We start from the raw sequence: 9,074 nt of genomic DNA on the forward strand, positions 1-9,074 counted from the left end.
CATCACCTCTGTGCACAATCTCTATAACCAGATGGTATTTCCTTTCGATATGCTTTCCTCTTTTGTGGCTTCTAGGTTCTTTGGAGTTAGCTACTGCTCCACTGTTGTCACAGTACATGATCAGTGGCTTATCCACATCTAGAACTACTTCCAAATCAGTGTAGAACTTCCTCAACCAAACTCCTTCCTTAGCTACTTCACAAGCCACTATTTACTCAACTTCCATGCTTGATTCTGCAATACTGGATTGTTTAATACTTCTCCAGACTACAACTCCTCCACCAAGAGTGAATACTGACCCGGACGTCGACTTACATCTTTGTTTGATTGGAAATCATAATTAGTGTATCCAGTAGGGTTTAACTCACCCCTGAATATACAAGCATAAAACATCTCGTTCTCCTAAGATACTTGAGAATGTGCTTTACTAAAATCCAGTGTTCCAAACCAGGATTTGATTGATAATGACTCACAATCTCTATTGCTATAATATCCGTCCTTTCATTTCATGGGTATTTTGGTAATTTTGGCCTATGAGGGCAATTTGGAAATTTAATATTCTTGAGTGGTATTTTTTGTAATTTTGTGAAATCACGTGTTATGTCATTCTATGAATATGTTTATGTGATATTAATATTTGTGTAAGATATTTTATGTTGGAAAATATTGAGGGTGCTCAAGTTATGTGTTAAAGTGACAAATCACGGTTTACTTCAAGTGCTAGGGGCTTTATTGCTAAGAATTATTGAATGAGGGGTCATAATGGAATAAATATAACTTATGTGGAATAAGTTAATTATGGATTATGGAAACTAATAGTTTAGTGGAGAATTACTAAAAATAGTTTAATGAAATTGTTAGAATGGCTTAGGTAAAGGGCAAGATGGTAATTTGGCGATAGTGAGTCATTATAAATAGAAAGTGAGAGAATAGGGTTAGGTTTAGACTCACAATTTGAATTTGGTGGCAGCTCTACACATGTCAAAAGAGAGAACTTTCTCTCTCTCTCACTCTCTCTAGAATAGGGTTCAAGATCTAAGGAAGAAGAATGATGAAAATCTCTTCATTTATGTATGGATCACTAGGAACTCGCATTGGGGCTCTCTTAGGATGCTTTGGGAGGATATTTTCGAGGGTTAGGTTGCTTCACATGATCTTGGTAAGAACTTATCACACTTTTAAAGTTTCTTTTTATACTTCTTGAAGCTTTGAGTTATGTTAATGGTGGATTTGATTAGAAAGCATGATAGGCTGGGATAATTGGTTTTATATGCATGTTAGAGACTAGGTTGTTAATCTATAATGGTTAGAAACATGCTAGGGTTGAATTTATTAAGTTATGATTGCTAGTCTTGAAGATTGGAAAGATAGCTTGGGATAGAAGAAGTTTTGTTGCAAAAGAATGTTAGAGTTATGGAGTTAGGGGATGTTCATGAATTTTTGGTATTACATTAATCTCTAAGAATTGTATGATCATATAGAGAGATTCAATATGAGAAAAATGCAAAAAGAATCATTCAAATCAGATTTAAATTGAGAGAGTTATGGTTGTTTGAAGAAAAGTCGCGATCTGGGTTTTCCGTCGAGCGCGACCGCGCCCAAAGGGTAGTGCGACCGTGCTACATGCCCATAAATCATGTTTTTTTTTCTTCATTTTGATGGTTTTGGTTGGGTATTTGATGGTATAGTTTAAGGGTATTCTGTTTGGGGATTTTAGGACTTTCTTAAGGTCACTTTAAGGGTGATTGGGTCTTAGAAAGTGTAAGATTGGTTCATGATATTTGGTTAAGTTATGAGTCTCTAAATGTTATATGCTGTATGTTTTGGATTTAGGACTCAACAAGGCACTTGAAGGGAGGTGATTGCATCGTTTCTGGACCTGAGGTAAGGAGAATGGTCACTATAACACAGGGTGTGCATTTGAGTGCACAAGTGTTCTGTATGTGTGATCTAATGGCTATGATTGTTCATGTTATGTGTCTGACTATGCTTTTTCATATATGTTATGGGAGTTATGATTATTGCACTCTTATGTGTATTGATGCATGTTCACATTGACTTTATGATAGTTTGTTATATCACGATTTGAGTATGTTATGATGAATATAACATATGTGGAACGAGCAACAAAATACATATTATTTTAACTTGGTTTGTGGTAAGAACCAAGGGACTGTGGCAAGGGCAGTGGGTCGTTGCAAGGGCGGTATGTTTGTGGTGATAATAGCTAGAATGATATTGATAAATGGATGGAATGACACTGGTAACATGCATTGTGATTTTATTATGTTACTGTAGAGTCCTAGAATGTTTACTTAGTTAGCTAGTTAGTAGTAGTTGTAGTATTTTAGATTTCGTGGATTTTGGTTCAAACCGGGACTTAGTTGGAAACTCCTAGCAATAGTTATGGATTTTATAAGTTTAACCTATAATTTAAGAATATTAATTATAACATAAGGTTTGATTAATATTGCTGGTCATAAATATGATATTTATTATAACGTAAGGTTTAGACAGAGCCAATAGGATTATGACACTTGTCATAAGCATGATTATTAAGGAATTAAGTGTTTTAATGATAAAATAAGGAAATATAAGCTTTAGTATTCACCAGAAACTGTTAGGGTCGTAGTTTGACTCAGTCAAAGTAGTTATCCCATTCAAATTATGCTAAGAAAGTGCAATTACGTGTTTAAAATATTCACGTATGCCGATATATCGCAGTTGGGAGTCGATATATCGCCTGACGAAGGATACAGAAAAAATACGTTGATGTTGCACGATCGTACGAATGGAGGCTCGGGATTAGGGAAGAGCTGATATATCGCCACGTAGGGGCGATATATCACCCTTAGTAGATTTTTTTTAATTTTTTTTTTTAATTTTAAAATAAGCTTTGACTCCTTAGACCTACCTCTGAATGTTTTGATCGAGTCTTCAGCCACTAATTGACGAGAATTCAATTCTTTTTCATTTTAAAATCATTATTTCATTCAAATCAAAATAGGGTTAGCTTCACTCCTTACTTCTATAAATAGGACTTAGTACCCAGCCCTTCCACTCACTCTTCAAGCTGTGATCAGAGACTCCAAGGTGCTAGTGATTCCATAGAGTGATAAACACTTGGGTTGGCTCACTCCTTTACTTTTAGTTTGATGCAGGAAAATAGATACAAAAGCAGAAGGATTCTTGGAAGCTTGGCATGTGTGTTGAGGTGAATGGAGTGGATGGGTTGCGTGTCGATTAGAGGACGACGTTATTTTCTTTAGTCTCTTTAAATTACATTTTTATGTATTTTCCGCATTTAGCTTTGTAATCAATTTCATTTAAAGTTATGTTGTATTTTTAAACAATGAGCTCATTTATGTATCACAAATATTATTTTAAAGTTTTCAATAAAGTTATGAATTTTTCTCATGTATGTTCTCTTCAAAGTAGTAGTTATGTCTAGTAGGTTTAATGATCTAAGTCTTAGAAATAGTTGGGTCATTACAGTTACACTGTGACATGCTATAATATGTTATATTATGACACTTTTATGATATGATATGTTATGACTTAATGTGATAGTTGAGCTAGTATATGTTTTATGATTGGGCTTTGGGGTTGTGACCTACATAGCTCTTCTTGCTGGGTGTTAGCTCATGAGTACTCTGTGTTGCAGGTGCCATATGTTAGTTTTGTTTCATGGCGACGGGTGAAGTCCAATCCAAAAAGGAAATGTATATCATGAGAGCTGATCAACCTTCTTACGATCAAAGGGACGTAAATGCCAAAGTTTTTTTTTCATTCATGTGGTTTTAAAGTTGTATTATTATGAATGGAGACCGAAAATAATTTTGTTTGGTTACTTGCATTTAAGATAAATGTTTTATTTTAAATTACAGATATTAAAATGTTGCATGTGTTTTAATAAGAATGTTTTTAACAAAGTTTTATGCAATATATAGTCTATCATTTGGTTTTCAAGCTTTAAAACAATTTGAAATGACTAGTACCCTAATAAGGTCTCGGGATTAGGATTTTGGGGTGTTACAATTGGTATTAGAGCCAAAGGTTGTATTGTTGTCAGGTTCTCATGATATACGTATGAAGACTAGAAAGGACTCGTCCCATCGCACTGTAAATTTTAGTTCTTAAGTTAGCTGTTTTGTTTCGTTTGTTTATGCTTTGCTACTGCATGTTAGCACAGGTTTAGTAAGGTTAGACTTAAGTTGTATGTTTATTTGAAGGTCTAGGTTAGTATGATTGGAAGTTACAAGTGAGAGAAATGGGTATCATGATTGGTGGTGTAACGTCCTACGTTTTCGGGTACCTTTAAACGACTCGGGTCGGGATTTCTCCCCCGGGTTAAGAATATTATTTTAAATAATATTATATTTTGTTTGTAAGCATTCCATGAGTTATTGCTAGCCAAAATATGAATTTTGTGATTTTAAAAGTCAAGATAAGACTTTCGGTCCTGGACCGACACAAAAACCCTGATCGGGTAAAAATCTCGGAAAATAAAATGAAAAATCATGGCAATTATATTTTGGGCATAAAATACATTCATAAAAGTTAAAGTTTGGTCAAAAATAATAAACCTAAAAGAAAATGGAAATTTTAGGGCATTTTGTGTTAAATGCCTAATTTTACCGAAATGGGGAATTTTATTCCATGAATGGTCCTTAGGTTAAATTTTACTATGTGATTAATTAAATTAAATGTGAGAGACATTTAATTTAATTAATTAATGTTAAGTTTGGTGATTAAAACTTAATAAGAGTGAAAAAAAAAAGGTGTCAAAAGCCAATTTGGACTTTTCTTCTTATGAAACCTTTATTAACCTTTAATAAAAAAAAAAAATTAAAAAATAATGAAATGATCATATATGGAAAAGGGTGGCCAGCCATGTGGTGTTTTAGAGTGGTGTGAACCCAATTCTATAAAGTTTAACTCCCATTTTAATTAAGAAGTCAAGTGGGCAAGTGGGTAGAAAAGCACTCAAGTGTTTTGTGATATTTTGAAGAGTTGTGTGAGCCATTCTAACCCCCAAATCCGACCACTCTCCCTCTCTCATTCACTCTCATCTGATTTTTTAAGACCATTCAAAGTGTTCTCTCAATATTCAACCTCAAGAACACCAAGGAAAACTTGGAGGCTAAGTCTTGGTCTAGGAAGTATTTTCCCTAAGGTAAACCTTCATTAATCTAGACTTTTGTAAAGTTTTAAGCATAGAGTTTCAAATAGCTAATTGACTATGTTGTTGGGGGAAGTTTGTTAGGGTTTTTGAAAGGTTTTGGAGGAGCCAAAGCTAATAGGAAGGTCCAAACCTTAAGCAAGAACACCAAAGAGGTAAAAAGTTTACTTTTGATGATTTTGTTGTAGGGTTTTTAGTTTTAAGCATTATTTTGTATATCTAATGCTTAGAGTTTCTTGTTGATGATGTAATAAGGTTATGGTAGTTTTTTTAATAATTTTTATGATGCATGAGTATTGATTTTTGAAAATGGGAACCAAAACCCCCAAGGGTTTTGTAGGATACCCTAAAACAAAACATGTTTTGAGCTGTGACTTCCAAGGGGTCAAGCAGCCACTGTATATTTTTTTTGTAAAATTAAATTGTACTGTGATGTTGTTGAGATTGAGTACATAAAATTGAGCTTTTGAAACACAAAAAAATGTTTAGAAATGAGTAAGTTATGCTATTTCAAAGATTAGGTAAAAAAACTGTTTTTTCGTATTCTTATTTTTGGAACCAAGTTTGGACAGCCACTGTATAGGTCAAATGAACCCAGTTTTTTCTAAAATTTTGTAGACATATTACTTGCATAACCTATTATTCCACTGTAAAATTTGGTAAGAAAATATTGAACGGTTTGAAAGTTATTAACTGTCAAAGTTTGGAAAAAATAAGGACTTGAAAATAATGTCATTTTTACCTCATTGTTGGAAAATGATTTTACCAATAAAAAATGCTCATTTTGACCTAAGATTTTACAAAGGCCTAAATGGCATAACAAAAATGGAATTGGGAAATTTTGGTAACAATTGGGTAAGTAAATTTCAAGTTATGAACTAACGAAGTATGTAGTTAAAAATGTGAAAAATAGGTTTTTCACACTTAGTGTAAAAATGAGATTTTGGAACATAAGGTAAAAAGTAAAATTTTGCTTATTTCAAGATATAAAATGGTAAGTTTTGAAATCATATTTTCACTAAAATTTACCCTTTGAGTTTAAATGAATTATTTTTATTAAAGAGTTTTTATTCTTTCTAAAAATAAGAGATTTAATTTATTAATAGTTAATAAATTAAAAGAGGGATTAAAACTCTATATTTTGAGAAAAATAATTAAATAAATTATTTTCCTAGTAAGTAAAATTGATTAATTGCTTTTGGAAAATTAATTAGTCAAGATGAGAAATTTATAACGGTTTTCCTAATTAAGACAAATTAGGCAATTTTCTTAAAACGGTTTTTAGATATTAAAACCTTAAGAAAAATAAAAGGAAAATTTAAAGAGTTTATTTTCTTTAAAAATAATTAAGGAATTTATTTGTATTTTCTGGATATAATACCGGCTAAAATCTTACATATTTTAACCGACTAGTCGAAAGTGCGGGTTAATAGTGACACCTTGAAAGAGTAAGATTTTTAGCGGGTTGTGGGGAAATACCATTGTGATACCCGAGCCTAGGTATCAAGACCTTAGGATAGGTCTCCCCGAGACTTAGGGTTTAGTCTCGAATATTTTGTATGACTTTCCTTAATAGGTTTAAAACCAAATAAGGATTATAAATCCTTACAAATGACTTTTATTAAAATGACCCAACTGCCCAAAATAATAATAATGAATTATGAGTGCCATAATTAATCCGAGTATACTGTATGGATAACTACAGTATTGGCTAAGCGTAACTGGACTGAACGTTGGAGGGTGAAAACCTGCTGAGCGCTAAGGACTCCAAGTAAGTCAACTTATATTGTATGGCTGCAACATGAAATGATTATTGTCTTGTATGTTAGTATAGGGATACATGCATATACATAGGCTGTCATAGAAAGTTGCTTAGAGACGTTAGTCTAGTGAGTGCTGATTTAGAAAATATGAACGGTAGAAGTCCGTCATATCCTAGACGGTTGATCCCCGTCACACTGCTTGATTTTATTTATGTCCGGTTCATTACCGAGACGAGTGGCCATGAGATGAGGATAAGCTGGTTAAACCTAGGGGCGCCAAGATAAATGGGACCTAGGGGCCCTCATGCTTACTTAATCATTGGACGGTTAGAATCCGAGCAAGTGCTCTGATAAGTTATTCCCGGATAGCAGCCGTGAATATTGGCCATTCCGTGAGAGTGCCTAGAGATACTAGGGGTTGCCAAGATAGAGTGAGGTTGAACACCCTAGGGGCAGCTGCTCACCAGCACCACTGATTAACATAGAAGTCTCCATAAAATCGTGTAAATTGGATTACACTCTTGAATATGTAGCGATGCCCTAGGTAACACGATAGTTACCCTTGATGAGAATATTTATTGGCTAGATCTTAGTGTGGGGACTCAGTTCTCTTTTACAGATTAGCAATTATGTTGGAGGGCGCGTTACGCATGAATTGTTGGAAATTGTCGAGCGTTGGTCTCGAATTATTTGGTGATATAATATATCTGCTTGCTCTGGGATTTTCTGAGTGCAGGGATATAATTGTTGATAAGATATAGTTGTGATATAATATATCTGCTTGCTCTGGGATTTTCTGAGTGCAGGGATATAATTGTTGGTAAGATATAGTTGTGATATAATATATCTGCTTGTTCTGGGATTTTTCTGAGTGCAGGATTTTTATCTAGTTACGAATTAATTTATCATTGGTTATCAGGCATGACCATAAGTTTGCCAGGACGCTGTAGCGTTCTTGAAATTGATTGTTTAGGGTCCGGATGGGTCCGGAACCCTAATTCTCTACATGCTTTGTTTGAAAGTTGATCTTACTAAGCGTTTTCGCTTACCTAGTTGTTTCATGTTGTAGGTAAGAGCAAGGGCAAGGCAGAGCAGTGAGCGCTGGAGTCTTCCTTGCAAATGTACATGTGGACCGACCTCTTGGGAAGCCTTTTTATTTTTGGAAATGTTGTGTAATTTTCCTAAACTAGGCTCACTCTAATCTTTGTAAAACATGTTTGTAACTAAATGTTAAGTATGGCCATACGACTTTTTAAAAAGTTTTTTTTTATACGGGTTTTTGAGACATTTTGTTAAATGAAAACATTTATATTTCCGCATTATCGAGTCTTGAAAATCCGGGTCGTTACAGGTGGAATAGGGTCGAGTTGCGTAGCTTTTAAAGCGTCGTGCTATGTTTAACGCTTTGTGTTGCATTTAGTGTGCTATGTTGCATCTAACGTGTCGTGCTGCATTTAGCGCACCGTACTATGTTTTCTTTTTATGAAAAATCTTAATGGTTTGATAGAGAGATGTTTGTATCAAGATAGTGAGGTAATCATTTATGATCTATAATTGGGATTTTATATTTAAGGAGAATTTCAAAACGATATAAGGATAAGAGTATAGTGTCAAAGTAATGTGATGACATGATGCAATGATGGGCAATAAGTGCATGTGAGTGGTTAGACTTTATGGGTTTGTACTACGAATAAGGATTTGACCACTTTATGAGATTAAGTTTGATTTATGTACATAAGGAATGACAAGAAAAAGTTTGTAGGTCAAACTAGGCAACTAGTTTGATGGTTATTGAGTGGGATAACATAAGGTAATTCAATTTAGTAGATTGCTGATAGAAGAATAAGAAAAGACTTGTTACAGTAACTCATTCTCTTTGACTTGGGAATTAGTGAGGGTCTACTTGTAAGTATTTGATGGAAAAAAAACGTGTCAGGTGATGCTAAGGGGGAAGACGTGTGTAATTGTGTGGTGAAGCCGCTAGGACCCCGGTTGACTGAAATGGCTTGAGGATGGGCATAATCCTTTACCACCCTAAATATATAGTGTGTTTTGGTGTACTATATAGGTGCTATATGTTTGATTTTCCATGTATGCTTGTTGTTTGTTTGTACCGCAAGCTTTTTGTA

At 34.1% G+C, this 9,074-nt stretch overlaps 1 long non-coding RNA gene across 1 annotated transcript; it reads left to right on the plus strand.

The window, feature by feature from the left end:
* Positions 1-4,702: 4,702 nt before the first annotated feature.
* LOC133814678 (uncharacterized) lies at positions 4,703-8,288 on the plus strand. The gene is made up of 3 exons (XR_009884796.1): positions 4,703-5,176; positions 5,259-5,337; positions 8,015-8,288. It is a non-coding gene; the product is annotated as an uncharacterized LOC133814678 (long non-coding RNA).
* Positions 8,289-9,074: the final 786 nt, after the last annotated feature.

Source organism: Humulus lupulus, chromosome 1 (genome assembly GCF_963169125.1).
Source record: "Humulus lupulus chromosome 1, drHumLupu1.1, whole genome shotgun sequence".
Taxonomy (NCBI): domain Eukaryota; kingdom Viridiplantae; phylum Streptophyta; class Magnoliopsida; order Rosales; family Cannabaceae; genus Humulus; species Humulus lupulus.